Raw genomic sequence first — 20003 nt, 5'->3', positions numbered from 1 at the left:
CATAGTGGTGTTTAAAAAACAGTGTTTCTGCAGGATCGTATCAGAGGCTGTTTCAGGGGTGCCAATTGTTCACCCTGTAAAGACGACCAGTTGAGCAGGCAAAGCCAGGTTGATCAGATGTGCTCGAGTGAGTGCCAGCTCAGCAGTATCGCATAACAGGGAAGTCAGGGCAGGGCATTTATAGGATTTTCTGGCCTGGGGTAGGTGATTTCTAGGCAGGTCTTGTATGGGAGGAAATGGTTGGGATTGGGAAGAGTTTATGGCAGCATAGCTTTGGATTGGTGGGCTCAGCAAGGTCAGCGTCTTGACAAGCAAGCTGTTAGTCTTGATATCTAAGCTGTTTACAAGAGTGACAGCCTTATCCTGCCAGGAAAGGAATGTCCAGAACACATGGCTCCTATATTCTTGCCTGGTCTCAGAATCATTTAAGATAAGGACAGAAAAATCTGTCTGTTTCCAGTATTGTTTAGCATAAAGAAATGAAGGGAATTATGTCGGCTTCAGCTCTCAGGGACCGAGGAGAGTGGTTGACTGTGTGGGGTCCCTGCCCTCCCCTGCCTTCTCATTCAACTAGGGAATCGCCACATTTTTCTGTTTTCTATTTTGGGTCTCTACATCAGATTTCTTTGAAGGAAAGGGCTTTAAGTTTTGAAAAGGGTTTAAAATCCAGAACTGTATAAATAAAATCTTCTTTTAGCAAAGAGTCCTGAAGTCCAGAGGGAGGTGATGTGAGTTGCCCTGTCAGTGTTGGGTCACACATAGCAGAGGAACGGAGTCTGTGCACGACTCTCTCCAGCTTTACTTTGGGCTGAGCCCCTGGGGCGGTCAGGAGAATGATGCTGGGCCCAGCCACAAGTCACCACCAAAATCTCAATAGTTTTACCCAGTAAAGGTGAGTCTTTTTCATATCACATCTGAAGGGGTCATGCACCTTTCCTGTGTCTTCCGTCATTACCACCGGCGACATATGGTCTCCAGCGTGTTCTGTGGGAAGAGAAGGAAGGAGGTGGCACAACTGGCCCTGAACTGCTGGAACAATTGAAAACACGCGTCATATCTGTGCACAGGACAGGCCATTGTGCCAGACAGGCTCCAACCTGACTGCGAGGGAGGCTGGGAAGTGTAGGGGAGCACACGAATACTCTTTGAGCACTGACTACCTCTGCCTTGCCCAGGATTTGGGGGTGCACACATGCTCCATCTTTGCTGTTTTTAATCCCCCAGTTTCTAGAGGAGAAAATTCAAGAGCAGTGAGGATAAGCAACTTGGCCAAGGCCACACAGGTTGCAATTGATGTGGCCAGCACTTGAATGCAGATTTATGATTAGTACTCTGGTGTCTCCCCTTGGGAAAAGAGAGAGTTACGGAGGACCATGAAGCCAACACCAGGTTTCTGGGAGGTGGGAGAGATCTATGTACTTTGGAGGCAGAGAGACAGAAACGGGTGGAAGAGAAGTTGAAATGCAGGAGGTTGAAAGGAAGACTGATAAGACCTTAGTGAGAAAAATAGGATTAAAAGCACAGATGAAAAGCTAGCAATCAGAAAGAGATGGGGTTATGTCTCTTCCTCTTACACAGAAGGAAGAATAAGAGATAAGTTTCTATGCAGTAAATATGAGGATAAATGGAGTTTACCTTCCACAGTTTACATACAAAGCCTGAGATTATGATGACAATGACAGTAAAAAGGGGAAGGGAGGCATCTTCCCCAGCTGAGGGGATAGGAAAAGAGCAAGGTATCTATCTACCATGTTTCCCCAAAAATAAGACGTACCTCAAAAATAAGCCCCAGTTAAGATCGTCAGCTAGATGGACGCATTTAGTACGTTATTACGATGTTCCAGAAGAAGATGACATGACTGTATTTGAATAAATGTAGATTGTTGTACATGAAAAAATAAGACATCCCCTGAAAAGACCCCCTAATGCATCTTTTGGAGCAAAAATTAATGTAAGACCCAGTCTTATTTTCAGGGAAACAAGGTAGGTGACCCAAGTATGCAGGAGAGGCTGAGCTTTTAAAGCCAGACATCAGTCCCTACTTGGATCCTGTGATTCTGAGCTTTCTCCATCACCTTACCCCTCATTGTCACCACTGTCCCTGGCTTTTCTCTGGCTTTCATGATATACTCTCCTTCCCCTCTTGCTCCTGTAGCTGCATGCGGGCACTTCCTCTTTGCTCCAACCCCACCTGGCCTCAGGGTAGGCCAGTTTGCCGTTTCAATTTAGTCGAACCTTAGTGATCGCTTGGTTGTCGGCCTCTGACTCAGCTGCTTCCAGAATTGCTCCTGATGAGTGAGAATTACTCCTGATGGCATCTTAACTAGAGTAGTTCTCCTCTCTAAGCTCTTTTTATTCTTTCAGCCAATGACAGTTCTCATAGCTAAACTAGCTTAAAGGAATCAAGCTCATTTTGATATTTGGTCTAAAAAAAAACTAGGAAGGTCCAGCTTTGTTCAGAGAGCAGCAAGGCTGCTTGGGTTCACATCCAGCCCCACCCCTAACCAAGTCTGAGGCCTACACAGATCGCCTAGTCTCTCTGGACCACACGCATTCTTCATCTCTGAAATGGGGATAGTAGCCATTTCTACCTCATAGAGTGTTTCGGAGGATTCAACTTTGCTAGTATACGTAAAACACTTAGAATAGTGGTAAGAATAATATAACTGCTTACCATTGTCACGATTGTTACTAAACACACAAGTACACAATGCAGGGTGAATAGTGATAATTGTTTTATTATTTGTCCATTGTAAAGATCTATATCACTGCTTTGCCTTATTCTAATGCATATAATTACTGGTGGGCCATATTGATATTTTACTTATAGCCTTTTGTTAGATTCAACTATAAAAATATATCTTATGAGTTTGATGGACATGTGATTGCTATGTTAGTTGTTCTGCAGTTTCATACTCTTTCAGTGGGAAATATTGTACCAAAGGAGTGCTTTTACCTCATTATAAGGGAACATCTCATTGAAGCCACTATGAGGGGGAAATCTTGTCACAGTGCCATCAGAATGAAAAGTCTTCACATCCTGATCCTATCTCTTGTTTATATAAAGAAATCCCAGCCCCAGATCTCTGTGAGCAGAGAACACAGCATTTGAGATCAGCCCTTTGGAGTCTCAGATGACCCCTGAAGGAAAGGCAATGTAACTTAGTAAGATGGTAGGCTGAGCTGCTGAGTTTCACTCTCAGCAAAGGTTCTGCTTGAAAACAAACAAAAGAAGGTGCCAGTGGTGAAGGGGGAAGCCCATGGAATTGACCCAGGAGCTGAGATAAATCCAAACTCAGGCTGCAGGAGTAAAACATTGACTCTGGCATTTACAAGAATGGCTGGGTTGAATGCTCGCTCTGCTGTCCCAGCATTATCTTCTGTCCTGGCCACTTCTCGGTCACTGCCAGGCTTGCGGCCTTTAAAATACCAACACTTAGCATTTTGCAGGTGGAAGTCCAGATTTAGGGAAAAGGAACCCTCCCATGCTGGGAGATCATGGAGCCCTTTGCTTCAGTCACCTTGGAGCTATTGCAAAGGGAAAAGGCATGGATCCCCATCACGATTCATTCCACCTCCTGATCTGAACACCCCGTTCCAATGGATTGACTGGATAGGATTTTTTTACTGTTTAAAATTGATTCAACTTTTAAAAGATATCGAATATAAGTGCACAGTTTATTATTTTCACAAATGGACACACCCATGTAACTGACACCCAGATCAAGAAACAGAACGTGACCAGCCTCCCAGAAGCCCTTTCTTCTACCCTGACTTCTAACAGAATAGCTTACTTTTGCCACTTTGGTACTTCATGGAAAGGGAATAATTCAGTATGCAAGCTGTTGTACCTGGCATTTTGTAGTTTCCATTTATGACTAGTTTTCCATATATGACTAGTGTTACAGTGAACGTTCTAGTACATGTGTTTTAGTGAATACATGTGTACATTTTGGGGAGGGGATACATATGTGTGTGTATTTGTGACACACACACACACTTTCTCCATACTTATTAGTGGAATTGCTGGGTCGTACATATGTTCAGCTTTAGTTGATACTGACAGTTTTACAAAGCGGTTGTACCAATTTAGAGCCTGGGGGTTCCATTTGATCACCATTCAACTTTTGTCTCCCTAGATTCTGGGGCCAGGATGACAAACTGCGTGTGGAATAAGCACATATTATATAACAGGCAGCAAACAGTCCTACTTCAAAGAGGCAACTCAGCATTCTTTTCAAAGTAAAGCGAGTATTGCTGCTGTTCACCTCAGCTGCTGCGTCTGACTGATGACATTTGTTCTTGAGCCATCAAATCCCCAGTGATAGAAACACAAATCAGGTCCTTGATTCTGGTTTTCCTTTGTTGAGAATCCTGTTAAGTATCAGTTGTTGATGTTTGCCATCAAAGGACTGAGTCTCCATGACCTATTTATGACAAGAAAGGTGGAAGCCCTTGGAATGGCTATTCCTGACACTGGAGAAAATACTTTCAGGAGTTGGAAAGTAAAGCCACATTTTGGGATTAGTAATCATTTTTAGCTATTAAGAGCCTATTTAGGAAGCTTCATACATTGATGCCAGGAATCTCTTTCATTCTCATCAAAGAATTCATCGTAATCCGTTGTTCAACTGGATAAGAGTTCACAGTTTTAGAAGTTCCTGGATAGCTTCCATTGTGGATGTTTGTTTGGATGTTCTTAGAAACAGTATTGTGGAATTTTTTGCAAACATTTGTAATAAAGGTTTTGGATTTGAGGTTGTGGATACAGATGGATAAGATCACCATACAAATCAACCCAGTAACATTTAAGTATTTAAATTAGATATAAATGAGTGCTTTGAGGCCTCTCTTCCTCCCTCGCTCCCCAAGAAGTTCTCTTTAGTTTCCATCTTTTAAAAATTATTTCAGAGTTTTTTAAATTGGATTTGGGGCAAAAGACATTAAAAACCATAGCACCCATCTCTCATGGTAATGTCTCCACTTTTAAGAAAACTGGTAAAATTGCTGCTTTCTCTGCTGCCTTTAACTCATCAATTAACTTAAGTTCCAGCAAGTAAAGATGACAAAAGCCAGTGGTTAGGAGTTGAGGAGGGTCTGTCCTATGGGTAAGATATTCGGCCTGAAGGGATTTCAAATGCTGCTTTGCAAGATGAACCCCCGTAAGATTCTTAGCAGTTGATAATGCTGTGAAACCAGTGTATGTGACAGTTGTTGGACAGCTGAGCCACCTGACCATCTTGTTGCTCCCCGGAAGAAGGGCAAATTCACCACATATGCAACTACTTTGTAGCTAAATTTCTACAAATGAAATTGCTAGGTCAGAGGGCAAAATACATTTAAAAATGTTAGAGATATTGCCAAATTATGGTCCAGAAAAGTTTCATAACTTTTCACTCAATCCAGAGTATACAAGTATGTCTGTTTCTCTCATCACCTCTTTTAAAACCTGTCACACACAAAAATTTATTCTTGGCTTCCATTTAGAGCCCTCCTTTCATAGTTCCACTTTGCATTTCCTTAGCATCTATCTTTTTCTCCTGTGTGGCTCCTATTTTGCACACTTTTTACAGTTTTACATATTTTTTACATTATTTGTCTATGTATTTCATCCACCCACCCAACACATCTATTTTCTTATCTAAGAATTAAAACCCAAGTGGATTGAAAGAATTACTAAGCCCTGATTTGTGGATTTTGGCTTTTGGTTTATGTATAATTTCAATTTCACAAAGCGAATGAAATAGACAAATTGGGTAAGTTGAGGAATGCCTGCATAATGATAAAGATATGAAGATATCTTTATCTTTAAATTATTCACAGTGATCAAGGTCTTTTACTCAATACAGGATGGTTGGTGGGGGAGGAGAGTATTTATGAAAGAGAGTGCAGTGGCTAAGAGCCACATTGCCTCTGTTTAGATACCTACTCTGCCACTTGCTATCTGTGTGATATCTAGTAAGAACTTCTGCCATTTATAAAGTTGGGAAATAGTTGTACTTATTACACAGAATTACTGAGTTGATTAAAAGACTTAATATATGCGATGTAGTTCTAACAGAATCTAGCACAGAGCCATTATTATTAGTTCAGGGCAATTATTATTATTTCATTGCTTCTTTTTTTTCTATGTGCTTAACTACTCCATTGGACAAAAAGATGAAAAGCCTCCTCTGAGTTCTCTTCATAAGACTAGCTGAAATTTGGATGCATAGAGAGGCAGTTTACTTAAAAGTACTGAGCATTTCTATCTGAATAAAATAGGCAAAATAGTGCTAAATGAAAGTGGCAAGAGAGGGGTGCAATCTGTGTTATCTGTTTAAAAAGGTTGTCTGCATGAGCCTCAGTGTTTCACCTATTTGATGGGCACAGTGGCTAGCAAAAAATGGGTGCCTCTTTCTTCCTCCTCATCGCTTATCCAACAAGCCTTAAGCAGGAAATATAAGCCATGCAAGATGCCAAGACATAGGACAACCTTCCTTTGCAGCCTTCCCTGGCCAACAACACCTTTCTCCTGTGATACTCACAAGAAAGAGCCAGAAAATAGGGAGTTTTTTTTTCTTAATCAGTCTCTCATACCTAACTTTCCAGCCTCTAAACCCATAGAGTTCTTTCATTTTACGGTGGTACCCAAATTGTCATTGTATGCATGTCCCTGGATTTTCCCCTCCCCAAACCGTTGAAATACGGATTCTGTTTTGGAAAGCTCAATGATTCTCCCCCTATCCTCTGAGTAGGGTTTGGTCCTAGTAGACCAGTTCTTTGGGGTTTTTTTTTTTTGGTTTTTTTTATTGTAGAACCAGGAGGAAAGTGAAAGTGAGGAAGACTGAAGCCCTTTTGTTCGGGCTGGGGGAGGAGATTTTCAGGGCCACTCTGGAGGGATGCTATGAGTGTAAGAGACTGATCTTGGTCACAATGATCCATCATTGCAAGTAAATTACTTGAGTTATTTAAAATTTATTTCATTAGTGGTTGAACTGTGTTCCTTTGTTCATATAAAAATGTAATTTTCAATTAATAAAAAAGCACAATTCTGATAAAAATTATGGTGAGCATGGGCCAGGTTTTAATTACCTCAGTAATGAGGGAACCAGCAGGGTGACCAAGAGGACTTATAGGAGGGCATGAAAAACTACCGTGTATATAGCCAGTAAAGGGAAACAAAAGAGAGCACTGCAGTAAAGGAGAAACTACAATAAAATTATGAAGTCAGATGCTCAACTGGCTAATTTCCTACACAGCAATAAAACTATAACCTTTGTGGTTATCTTGTCTACTGGACAAAAAGCATTTTTATTTCATAAATTTTCTACAAATTAACATCTGTCTTTTCCGGTCTGTAAATTGCCTGGGCCCTTCCCGGTGGTAAATAATAAGTCAAATAAAGTTACATCTGGAGCCTGGAGAGTCAGGTGAACCGTGGGTGGGCTTGTTACACAACTCCCTGCATGATAGCACGATTGCCCAGTTATCCTTCTGCTTTACTTCCGAGTTTTGGATGATTTTTCCTAATGGTCCTCTGTGTGGTCATAAACAGCCTCCTGAGATTATTTTTCATCACAAAAAAATGGGCTGGTCTCGTGTTTTGTGTTTTTTGCTTGCTTTATTTCAGAGGGGCAGCATATATCACACGTACCACACAACACATTCTCAGTGTAGTCTCAACCACTCATCTTATTTACAACTTTGAGTTAAAGTAACTGATTTCTATTTCGTAGTGAAAGCTGGGAGGTAATCTTTAAGAGCCATCTTAAGAAGCACGAGAACAGAGAACAGACTGGCAAAGTCCATGAACACGGTCACATGACCTACTGCAGCCATATACATCTCTTATACACACACGTGCTGGAGCTTGCAGCTTCAGATCTACAACTGAGTCAGACGCGGGAATAGACACAGATACAACCAACCACCCAGTGCCTTCTTGGAGTAAAAGAAAAAAGAATCCTTGCAAGTCAACAGATCCTGAGAATGGATAATTTACTCACTCTACATTTTTTTACTAACAGGGATTTTTCCTCATGCTTCAGACATAACATATGAATAGCTATGGGCCATTACTTTATCCGACATTCAGATACAACCTAGTGTGATCACAATGAAAGCTCACACCCAGGTTTCTCCCTGGAGGACAGGAGTGTAACCAAGTAGACCATGCCCTCACCCTGGAAAGGAGTTCCTTGTTGTTAAGCCTTTCACTCTGAATGAAAATACCCAGAATAACTGAGCCTTAACATTTTCTTTTCAGGTCTCAGAAATAGCTTGGCCTCTATTGCTCCAAGTGGGTTTTTTCTTTTCTTTTTTTTTTTTTCCATATAAACAGTCTGGCTTGAATAACTAATCACATTTCTCTTCTCTCAGTAATGGCCAGAACTGGAGTCAAGTTTGTGGACCAAACAAAGGAAGTAAAGACAGAAGATAGTAACTACTTTTTAACTGGTCTCATTATTTATCACTCATTTTATCTTCTCCCCTTCCTTTACTTTCCCTCCCCTCCCCTCCCCTCCCCTCCCCTCCCCTCCCCTCCCCTCCCCTCCCCTCCCCTCCCCTCCCTTTCCTTTCTTTATTTCGTCTTCTAATTTAGATCTGGCCATGCGGCCTCTATGTGGGAGGCACATTAGCTCCTTTGTGAAATAAAGCAGACTATATATACATAAATCAAACTCCCATATTGGGTCCATTTCCAGTTTCCTGTTTGTGATGTCCCTTGTAGTTTTGAGGATAAACAGTGCTTTCAAATAAACACGAGAAAGTTGTAGCTTTTGTGAGAACTAATGAGGGCATGATTTTGTATGTTGGTGGTTTCTGTTTGCTGGGTTCTGTTTTTGCTTCCCTAGAACTTGATTTCCTCAGCAGTGAGCTAATAGCACTGGCTGCTGCTGCTGACAGTACACACACACATACAATAAATCTTGATAAAGCTGTGTGCACTGAGGGGTGTTAAGTATAGCTCTGATTGGCCCTTTTGATAATACTGATTGTTCCTTTTGTTGCATTTCACACTATGCATCAAACTCTAAGAACTGAGTGGGAAGCATTTATTCAGATTCAGAGACATCAATTCAGAGCCCCAGATTACATACATGCTTTCCACAATTATAAAACCAGTGTGGAATTGGGGTATTTGACTAGTATTTGTTTAAAATCAAGATGTGAACCCCTATCAAATCCCAAATTAATTTTAAAATGAGGCCAAGCTACCTGGAGTCTAGCCAAATCCTCCTGTTCTGCCTTGACCTGAATTGCCATTGGGTCTGGGCCATGACCCAGCCAGCGGTCCACAGGCAGCTTGGCGGTTCTGAGACCAGATGTTGGGTTGAGGGAGCCAAAGTCCCAGCGTCCCGCAGGAGGACATTGTATTAGCTTATCTCATCTGGAGCCGTCTCCCCCTGCACGAGGGGCTCAATAGGCTCAAGGGGGTGAGGTTTGAGTTGAGAGGCCAAACTAGTTCATCTGTGTCAGTTCATTACATAAAGAGTCACAGCTTCTCACCTACTTCAGTGATCTTGGACTTGGCCTTTTCTCCTTTCTTTACCTTGTCAAGCCTCATTGAGTCAGTGAGGCTTGCCCCACCCACCTCTGGCTCCCCTAAAACCTATGGTAACTTTTTTTTTTTTTTAATTAATTTATTTTTTTAATTAGTTTCAGGTGCACAAGACAAAGCAAAACTTAGACGTTTATCATTTCACTCACACTCACACTCACTGAATCCGTGGGGCTTAGTATTGCAAACTCACCCCGCCCTGCAAGAGGCAAATCCACTACAAAGATGAGGATTTCATGACTTTCTTTTCACAACCCGCTTTCCCTCCTCTACGCAATTATTTTCCATCCCCACGCTTTTATCTTCACCTATTTGAAGCTTGCCTTTGAAAGGCACTTGAAAACTTTGGAACTCTCCGGGGTAGTATGTGCATTTGGGGAATATGCTGAGACCTGCTCTCATCATTCAAAGCCCCGGGGCTGGCTGCCTTTGCTAGTGATTGGCAGTGAGTCTTCTAGGTCTTCCAGCCAGTTTTTATTTATTGGATCAATTATTAATAGTAATAGATAACATTTATTAATTTTTTACAGTGTGCCAACTACTGTTATAGGTGTTTTATGCGTCAACTGGTTTATGCTTATAATAATTCCGTAAGATAAATTTCAGTATGTTCTCAATTTTCAGATGAGAAAACTGAGGCAGAGAGAAGTCAAGTAAATTATCCAAAATTACTCAGGAGTTACTAAGAAGTAGTGCTAATTTGGCTTTAAAATTGCACATAGATGTCATTCTGTGCTCGAAACTAAGATTAAAATACTGATCTCTGTGCTGCCCTCTTCTTCAGGGTCACTCCTTCTCTTCAGGGTCCATTGTATTCTCCGTGTTTAAGTAGTAAGTGTGCCTCTGCATTTGAAAAGACACTACTACAATTCTAACTCTGTAGCCATGCTCAGAGAGGAGATTATAAGAGCACTGAGGGAGTCAATGATGATATTTAATCTCTTACTGTCATTGATTTTACATTTTGCTTCTGTGGGAGGATAGTGCTTGTGTGTCTGTTGACATAATTCTCCTCTTTCAGAGAGTGTGATGGTAGGGAGTGGTGCTGGGAGCATGCAGTGTGTTTGGAAGGGCACCAGTGTCTGTTTGTGTAGCTCGGACCCCAGGTTCTGGAGGCCTGGCTGGGCCAGCTGCAGCTCAGCAAGGGCTTTAATTTAGAATTTCCGGAGCCACTTGTGTATCCAAAGTATTTCATGTGTGATTCAAATAATAATTGAAAAAAAAGGCAGAAAGATGGAGTCAGCTATAAAAACGGAATGATATCTAGCAACGGGGCCAGGTTACCAAAGGTTGTCGCCCTGAGAGCACTCAGTGACAAAGTGCCTTGGAAAAGTTCCATGTTAATTTGGATGGAGAGGGTGGGGTGGGGCTGGAACGGGGAGAAGGTTCAGGGTCCTGGGAATAAATGGAGTAGGGCCATCAGTTATTCACCGGACTGCGATTTGGGTGTGAGAGCCTTGTCTGGGTGCTGAGTTGGGGATAGAGCTGGCTTAGGGGAAAAACATGATATTTGAAAATGGTGGGGGTGAACGTTTTTAGTGACATCTTCAGTGTAAGAGAGACGAGGCAGAAATGATCACGTAATTTTCAGTGTGCTTCCTTGGTTGCCATCTCTCAAAGCCACGTATCATCTGGCCCTGCCTGTATGTTCCGCGTAGTCTCTCTTATGCCACTTGCTCCACATTCATATGTCCCAACCAATCTTTCTGGTACTTTCTAGTACCCCCTAAGGGTGTTCCTGTCATAGAAGTGACACACTTACTCTTTTCTATGTCTGGAGCAGTCTCTCTCTATGCCTGCACATGTGTTTTTCATCATCTTCAGCCTCAGTTTACATGTCACTCCCTTGCAGTGTTTTTTCCCAATTACCCTATCTAAATTACATTCTTTTCTTACACTGCTCTTTATCCCAGCAGCCCATTTGTGTCTCTCATAATGCATATCACAACCTCTAATTTTTGATCAGTTTGATTGTCTCACTAGTTTGTGGTGAGTCTTCCCCATTAGATTCCAGGCTCCGTGAGGCCAGGGCCATGTCAGTATTGCTTACTACTGTCTCCTCAACTTCTAGTACAGTGACTGGTTCATAGTAGATGCTCAATAAATGTTTGTTTTAAAGGCAGGGCATGGGAGGAAGACTTGGTGATTTGGGATTAGAAAAGGGAGACATGGTGAGCCTGGATGGTTTGTGATAGGGTCCAACCTACAGCCTCAGCTCCTTGACTTCATGCTCCAGTGGCAGAGACTGGACTCGGGATCATTTCTACGTGAAGATTCTCCAGCTTTCTTATGATGATGGTTTGAGTGTAGACCTAAGTGAAGAAGCAGAAAGTTGATCTGACCAGTAATTTAAGGTATTGATTGAGCCTTCAGAAGTTTATTTTTTTAATTCAAATCTTTAAGAAGAATCCTGAAATAATATCAGTTACTAATTTTTTTTTTTATTGGGGTGACAATTGTTAGTAAAGTTACATAGATTTCAGGTGTACAATTCTGTATTACATCATCTATAAATCCCATTGTGTGTTCACCACCCAGAGTCAGTTCTCCTTCCATCACCATATATTTGATCCCCCTTACCCTCATCTCCCACCCCCCACCCCCCTTACCCTCTGGTAACCACGAAACTATTGTCTGTGTCTATGAGTTTTTGTTTCTCATTTGTTTGTCTTGTTCTTTTGTTGTTTTTGGTTTATATACCACATATCAGTGAAATCATACACTGTTGGTGGGAATGCAGACTGGTGCAGCCCTTATGGAAGGCAGTGTGGAGGTTCCTCAAAAAAATAAGAATAGAATTTCCATATGACCCAGCAATCCCTCTCCTGGGTATCTACCCAAAAAATCTGAAAACATTTATACATAAAGATACATGTGCTCCAATGTTCATTGCGGCTTTGTTTACGGTGGCCAAGACATGGAAACAACCAAAATGTCCTTCGATAGATGAATGGATAAAGAAGTTGTGGTATATATACACAATGGAATACTATTCGGCGGTAAGAAAAGATGATATAGGAACATTTATGACAACATGGATGGATCTTGAGATTATAATGCTAAGCGAAATAAATCAGACAGAAAAAGCAGTTACTAATTCTTAACATGAGCACAGGACTTCTCACAGATGGTATTAATTATTATGTCCTTGGATCACCATAAGAGCCTTGGAAGGGATAACAAGATACAATTTTAATCCCATTTCAGACATGAGGAATTAGCCTCAGAGAGTTAAAGAGACATTTCCAGTGTCAAATAACTGGGATTAGAATATAGGATGCTAGGTTTGTATGGATCGCTCTTTATATTACATTTTTTTTCAAATAGTATTTGTTTTGTTTATTTTTATATATTATCTTCACAATAGGTTAATTGCACTTATGGCCCCAAGTTTTGATCTCTTTCTGTGTGCACACCTTTGGCTATGTAACCCTGAAGTCCCTATCACTTTCTCTTCTGAGTTTGCCTTTGAGTACAGTTCTGACATTTAGAACATATTTGATATTAAAAAAAAATTAAAATCAACCAGAATGTGGGGAGAATCAAAATGGAATACAAGTAGCAAATGAACCTAACTGTATTATAAATGAATAACATAAGCACAATGAAATGGGTCAGGGACAAAAGAACCAACTGAACCCTAGAAAATAATGTTTTGACTGTATTTTAAGGCGAAAGACCAACAAAAAATATACACAAATACTATACTCTAGTTAGTAAATTTGTTTTTCTTAAGGGTATAGGTTAGCAATTCTGAATCTACTTGTATTGGAGGACTGAGACTAAATATATTGTGGGTAATAAGAATCAGATTTATCAATGGTAGATAAAGAAATTATAAACAAAAACAAGAGGAAGGCTAAAATAAACACTGTGATGTGGGCTACCCAGAGGTATCAGCATTAACTCATGGGTTTTTAAGAGATGGATAACTGGATGGATGGATGGATGAATGGATAGACAGACAGATTAATAGATATAGAAATTGATGTAGATGTAAATATACATATATTTCTTAGATCTGTCTGCTGAGAGAGCCTAGAAGCAGTGATATTCTAGTAGCAACAGGAACATCTAACATCCAGGTCTTGGTTTCTGTGATAACATTCTTCAACAGAAGGAACCCCAGTTTGTTGGTGAAGTGATTGATTCCATGCCTAGGGCAGGTGAAATAGAAGATGAACGTGCATCATCTTATGGTGCTAGAAGGTAAGGAAGTACTTAAAAATGTTAAACATATTGAAAATGCACAGAACCAACTTGAAGGAGCTCCCAGTGGCCAAAGCTGGGACAATTTAGGCAACAAAATAAAATGATGATAGTATTGGATTGACAGAATAAAATAAATATTCATTAGTCCAATCTGTTTATAAATAAGTAATTGAAAAAAATGGTGGTGAAGGGACAAGCTTTTCCTTACAGTAAAATTCCGATTAATAAATATAGGTGAAATGATACAAATAAAAATTTCTGTTTGTCAGAGCAGTAATTATTGCAGGTGAAAATGACCAGTGTTTGCTAATATTAGTGAGTGAAAGTATGATGAGAAACAAGATATTTTTATAATTTCAAGGTATCTCTCCACAAAATGCTTATTAATTACTAAGCGACAAATAATAACTTTACAGTAGAAAACCCTGATGGATACCATCCTAATTACGTGATAAAAGTTAGCATCGTCAGTAATGATTGATAGATATCGTCTACCCCTGGATGTGATGCACTAAAAAGGCCATGGTTTCGTGTCTGTGGCACTTTTGCCAAGTGCATAATCTGACTTAATCCTGAAGAAAGAGACAAACCCCACTTGAGGGTTATTATTGTACAAAATAACTGACCAGTTCTCTTCAAAAATGTCATGGTCATGAAAGACAAAGGAAAACTGAAGAACTGGGCCATATTTGAGGGACACTAAGGAAACATGACAACTTGATGCATTGTGGGTTCTGGATTGGAGCCTGCAGCAGGTGAAGAACATTAATTGGATCTTGGCAAAATTTGATAAGGTCTATAGATTAGGTACCAGTATTGTGTATCAGTGTCAATTTCCTGGCTTTGACAGTTGAATTATGATTAAGTGAGATGTTAACATATGGGGAAGCTGGCTAAAGGGCATTCAGTAACTCTATACTATCTTTGCAGATTTTTTATAAATCTGAACATATTTCAAAATGAAAGTTGATAAAACAAAAGGCAGAAGCAGTCCCTGCCCTCAAAGCTTGTCCCTGCCTTCAAGACACTTATATTCTAGTAGTGGAGATTGACATCAATATAAACACACTTAAATAAATGTAACATTACTCGTGTGATAAATGTTCCAAAAGGGAGTACGTAGGGGGATGAGAACATGTTTATGGAGGATTTATTCTAGTTAAGGAGATTGGGGAAGGGGTATTTGAGCTTAGATCTGAAGGGAGACTGGGAGTCAGTGAGATCAAGGGGAAGGGAAGAGCATTCCAGGCAGAACACACAGCATATATAAAGGCCCTGTGGTAGAAAAGAGCAGCACACATTCAAGAAATCAGAACACGGCCAATGGGGGTTGAATTTAGAGAGTGAGGAGCAGAAGAAGGAGATGGGCTGGAGAATTAGGTAGGCAGGAGAAAAGAGAGATTGGGATGGTATCTAAAGGAGGATATAGGGTTCAGGGAAGGGCAAGTTACCATTTATTTAGCATTTATTATATACCAGGCTCTGTGCTAGACACAGCCCTGAAATAGATGCTGTTGTTAGCTTGTGGTACCGATGGAAAACTGACGTCATGTGCTGGAATCATTGAGACACTGCAGATTTCAGCTCATTGGTTCTGCTGAACCAGCACCAACACCACCAGATTATCTAGATCTCAAGAGTACCATGAGAAGGTCCTGAGAAAACTCAGATTTAAGAAAAAAAAAATGCATGGTTGGTTCATAAAAGAAAACAGCTGTCACCTGCGAGAGTTTGTCGTGACTGAGGTGAAACATAGATTGAGTGTCATTTGCCACTCACATGCACTTTTAGCTCTGCTTTTGCATTTGGTGAGTTGGTTCACTTGACACTCATTGTACAGTGGACTCTCCATTATCCAGAACTATGAGCTGAAGAAGGGTTCAGGGAAACTGCACCTTCTGTTTGACTTACATTCTGATCTATGCCACCACACCTCCTCAGTGTGGAAAAACCCAGGAGATGGTAGAAAGTATTCAATAGGAGAACGCAGATGGGCACAGGGTTTCTTTCACGACTGAGAAGGTAGGCATAGATCTTCACATTCATGATCACCGTCAATGCCGCGTAATAGTGTAGCGAAAGGAAGAATACCCTGTAGTGAAGCTGGGCTGATTCTAGAACAAATGCTGGACTTGATATCAATGCCTTCATCATTTGGTCCATTCTTTTCTCTTGTAAAAGAGTGTCTAAGGGGAGAATGATGTCCCAGTCATGTATCAGATTGAACTTTGTGCTTGTTAAGGTTTCATGGACACAGTCATTTAGTGTTGTGTTAATAACACTCCTTCTGTGGGATGGGATATGGGACACTTTAATTTGTCTGTTTTTAGCCTTCTGTAAATATCCAGAAAAATCCATTTGACCCAGTGCGTACACTACAAAAATTCTTTAAAGGTTGCTGTTGGTGATTGTCACTCCTTTTTAAGTTGACATTAACAAGAAACCTGAAAAAGGAAAATGACAGGGATGTTTGGGTATTGTGTCTGTGGGAGATTTTCCATTTTTATTTCAAATGGCATAAGGCAGACGATGGGAAAGATATTATGCTAGTGGTTTTGTGGTTTGTATTATTACATTTTATCCCCAGAAGTAAAGTTTCCAGTTGGCAAAGGACCTAGGTGACTAGAGTCCCTGTCCCAAGTGACAGCACTGAGGGACGTTATTTGGAAGGTCAGTACTGTGGATTTGCTCCCACTCATAGTACCTTTGTCCTGGCCTGGATGAGCATTTTAATTTTGTTTTAATTTAATTGTTTTGAACATGTAAAATCTCAGAGAGCTCCATAATTCAGATTTGGATAAATTCTTACTGATTTCAGACCTCCCAGGGACTATGCTGGGATGGGTGGGTGGTTGTCAATGACATTCCTTTTTGAGATTCAAGGGGAGCGCAAAAGAAGGAAGTGAACACTGGTCTGTATGGTCTTTAATGGATGTGGATGGAGCTCATTGGGTCCCACTTAATAAAAGGGGTAGCCAGGCAGACACAGGCCTAGTAAGAAAACAGATTTTGGAAGAGAGCAGTAGCCTTGCCTCACCAGGGAAACCGGAAGAGGAAAGGTTCTAAGGGGGGTTGGCTGTTGGGAAGCTAAACCTGGAGAAATTCCCCTAGCAAGTGGACAGCCCAGCTAGGCCCTTTTTTCAGGCTAATTGTATTTGATTTACCTCATTTGTTTTTATGCATTTATGTACACATCTCTAATTTCCCATACCTGGGATTATAACATGCGTGCTATTGTTATTATGCACATTTCCCTTTGCCCTTCCCCACTTCCGTTTCTCAGAGGTTGCTCTTCTTGGCGCTACCATATTTCCCCAAAAATAAGACCTAGCCGGACCATCAGCTCTAATGTGGCTTTTGGAGCAAAAATTAATATAAGACCCGGTCTTATTTTAATATAATATAAATTATATTACAATATAATATAATATAATATAATATAATATAATATAATATAATATATTATAGATTATGTATTATATATATTATATATAATGTATATATAATATATATCTAATCTCTATATAATATAGATTATATATAATCTATGTATATATAATATAGATTACATATAATCTAATCTAATCTAATTATATAATATATAATATATTATATATAATAATATATTATATATATTATATATAATATTATGTATAATATATAATATATTATGTAATATATAATTATAATATATCATATATATTTTATATTATAATATATATATATATTATAATTATATAGTATAACAACATAATATAATATAATGCTGGGTATAATATAATATAATATAATATAATATAATATAATATAATATAAAATAAGACTGGGTCAATATAATATAATATAATATAATATAATATAATATAATATAATATAATATAATAACACTGGGTCATATATTAATTTTTGCTCCAAAAGATGCATTGGAGCTGATACTCTGGCTAGGTCTTATTTTCGGGGAAACACGGAAGTCCAGTCAAGCAGGAAGGAAACACAGATCAGGGTCTCAGAGAGCTTCTGAGCCAGAAGAGTAGAGGAATTCCTGTTCCTCTGGACAAGAAATTTAGGTTCCGTTTTTGTTTTTGCTGCTACTGTGTGAGCCTGGACAGATAATTTTTATTTTAATAAAATTGTTCTTTAGGTCATTGTAGATTCACATACAACTGTAGGGTATAATAGAAAGAGATCCCTTATAGCCTTTACCCAGTATCCCCCAAGGTAACATCTTACAAACAATAGTATAATATCACAATCAGGATATTGACATTGGCATAATCCACTGATATGATTCTGGTTTCCCCAATTTCACTTGTATTTGTGCGTATGTATTTGTGTGTATGTGTAATTAGTTCTACACAATTTTATTACATATATAGTTTCGTGCATCCATCAACACAGGGTACTGAAGAGTTCCATCCCCACAAGGAGCAATCCCGTATATTGCTGTTTTATAACCACTCCTTCCTCCTGTGCTCCCCATCCCTCATTTCTAACCTCTTTCAACCACTAATCTATTCTAAAGTTTTCTAGAATTTTTTTCATTTCAAAAATGTTATATAAATGGAGACACGCAGTGTCTAACCTTTTGGGGTTGGCTTTTTTCTCTCAGCATAATTCCCTAGACATTTCCCCAAGTTGTTGTGTGTATCAATAGTTTGTTCCTCTTTGTTGCTGAGTAGTATTCCATGGTGTGTACATACTGTAATGTTGAACCAGTCACTTCTTGAAGGATAGTTCAGCTCTATCTAGTTGTTGGTTATTACAAATAAAGTTGCAAGGAACATTTGTGTACTGGTTTTGGGGTGAACATAAATGACCATTTCTCTAAGATAAATGCCCAAGAGAATAACTGTTGGGTTATATCGAAATTGCATGAGTAGTTTTGTAAGAAACTGCCAAACCCACAGTGTGTGGTGATCCAGTTGTCCACATCCAGTATCACGATAGTAATAATGTCACCATGTCACCATTTTTTTTTCATTTTTGCTAAGCCACCATCACCAAACCAAAACTTAGAACCTAAACTAATTGCCATTGAATTTTTTTAAATTAAGGTTTATTGGGGTGACACTGGTTGGTAAAGTTACATAGATTTCAGGTACAATTCTGTAATATATCATCTATATGTCACATGGTGTGTTCACCACCCAGAGTCAGTTCTCTTTCCATCACCATATATTGGATCCCCTTTACCCTCATCTACCACCCCCGTCCTCTCTTACCTTTTGGTAACCACTAAACTATTGTCTGCATCTATGAGTTTTTGTTTCTTCATTTGTTTGTCTTTAGCCATTCTGATAGGTATGTAGTGATATCTCATTGTGGTTTTAATTTGCACCTCCCTGATCAGTAATGATGTTGAACATCTTTTCATGTGCTTTTTAGACATCTGTATATCATCTTCAGTGAAATATTTGTTCCTGTCTTTTGCTCATTTTTAATTTGATTTTTTTTTGCTTACTGTTGAGTTTTTTACTTCCTTATATCTCTTGATGATGCTAGTCTTTTGTTAAATATGTGGTTTGCAGATATTTTCTTCCAGTATGGAGCTTGTCTTTTCATCTTCTTCACATAGTCATTTTTAAAAATAACATCTTTATTGAGACGTAATTCACTTAACTATAATTCACCCATTTAAAGTTTACAATTCAGTGGGTGTTTGTATATGCACAGAGGGGTTCAATCATCACCACAGTCAACTTTAGAACATTTTTACGACCCTAGAACAAAGCTCTATATTTCAAACTGGCTTTTGCAGAGCAAAAATTTTAAATTTTGGTGAGGTCCCATTTATCAGTTTTCCCTTTTGTGGATAGTCTAAGTCTTAGGATTCTTTGCTTAGTCCTAGGTCCCAAAGATTTTCTCCTGTTTTTCCTGATAATTATACAGTTTTACATTCCATGATTAAGTCCATACAGTCATACATTTTGAAGTAATTTTTATTAAAAAAAAAAAAATAAGGCTTAGGTCAGTGTTGTTTGTTTTGCCTGTGGTTGTCCAATTGCTCCAGGATCTCCTCCATTGAATGAGTTTATACCTGGATCAAAAATCGGTTAGGCATCGTCATGCAGGTCTTTTTCTGAATTCTCTGTTCTGTTCCATTGACTTATGTGTCTATGCCTCCTAATTTAAGCTTTTTAAAATACAGTTGACCTCTATGTAAAATGGGGTTGGTAATACCTGCCCTCCTGTCCCCAGGTTGTTAAGAGAAGCAACTATGATTGTGTAAAAGATACATGCTCTTATT

General features: G+C 39.4%; 1 protein-coding gene across 1 annotated transcript in view; it reads left to right on the top strand.

Moving 5' to 3' along the window:
- Nucleotides 1-20003, top strand: part of ADAMTS12 (ADAM metallopeptidase with thrombospondin type 1 motif 12) — a 274548-nt gene that overhangs the window by 106747 nt on the left and 147798 nt on the right. The gene's annotated exons all lie outside the window — the stretch shown is intronic.

Source organism: Rhinolophus sinicus, chromosome 3 (genome assembly GCF_057876585.1).
Source record: "Rhinolophus sinicus isolate RSI-liver-muscle chromosome 3, RSI-T2T, whole genome shotgun sequence".
In the NCBI taxonomy this organism is placed as follows: domain Eukaryota; kingdom Metazoa; phylum Chordata; class Mammalia; order Chiroptera; family Rhinolophidae; genus Rhinolophus; species Rhinolophus sinicus.
The sequence above is the reverse complement of the archived record's forward strand: the minus strand, read 5'-3'. Positions and strand labels throughout refer to the sequence as shown.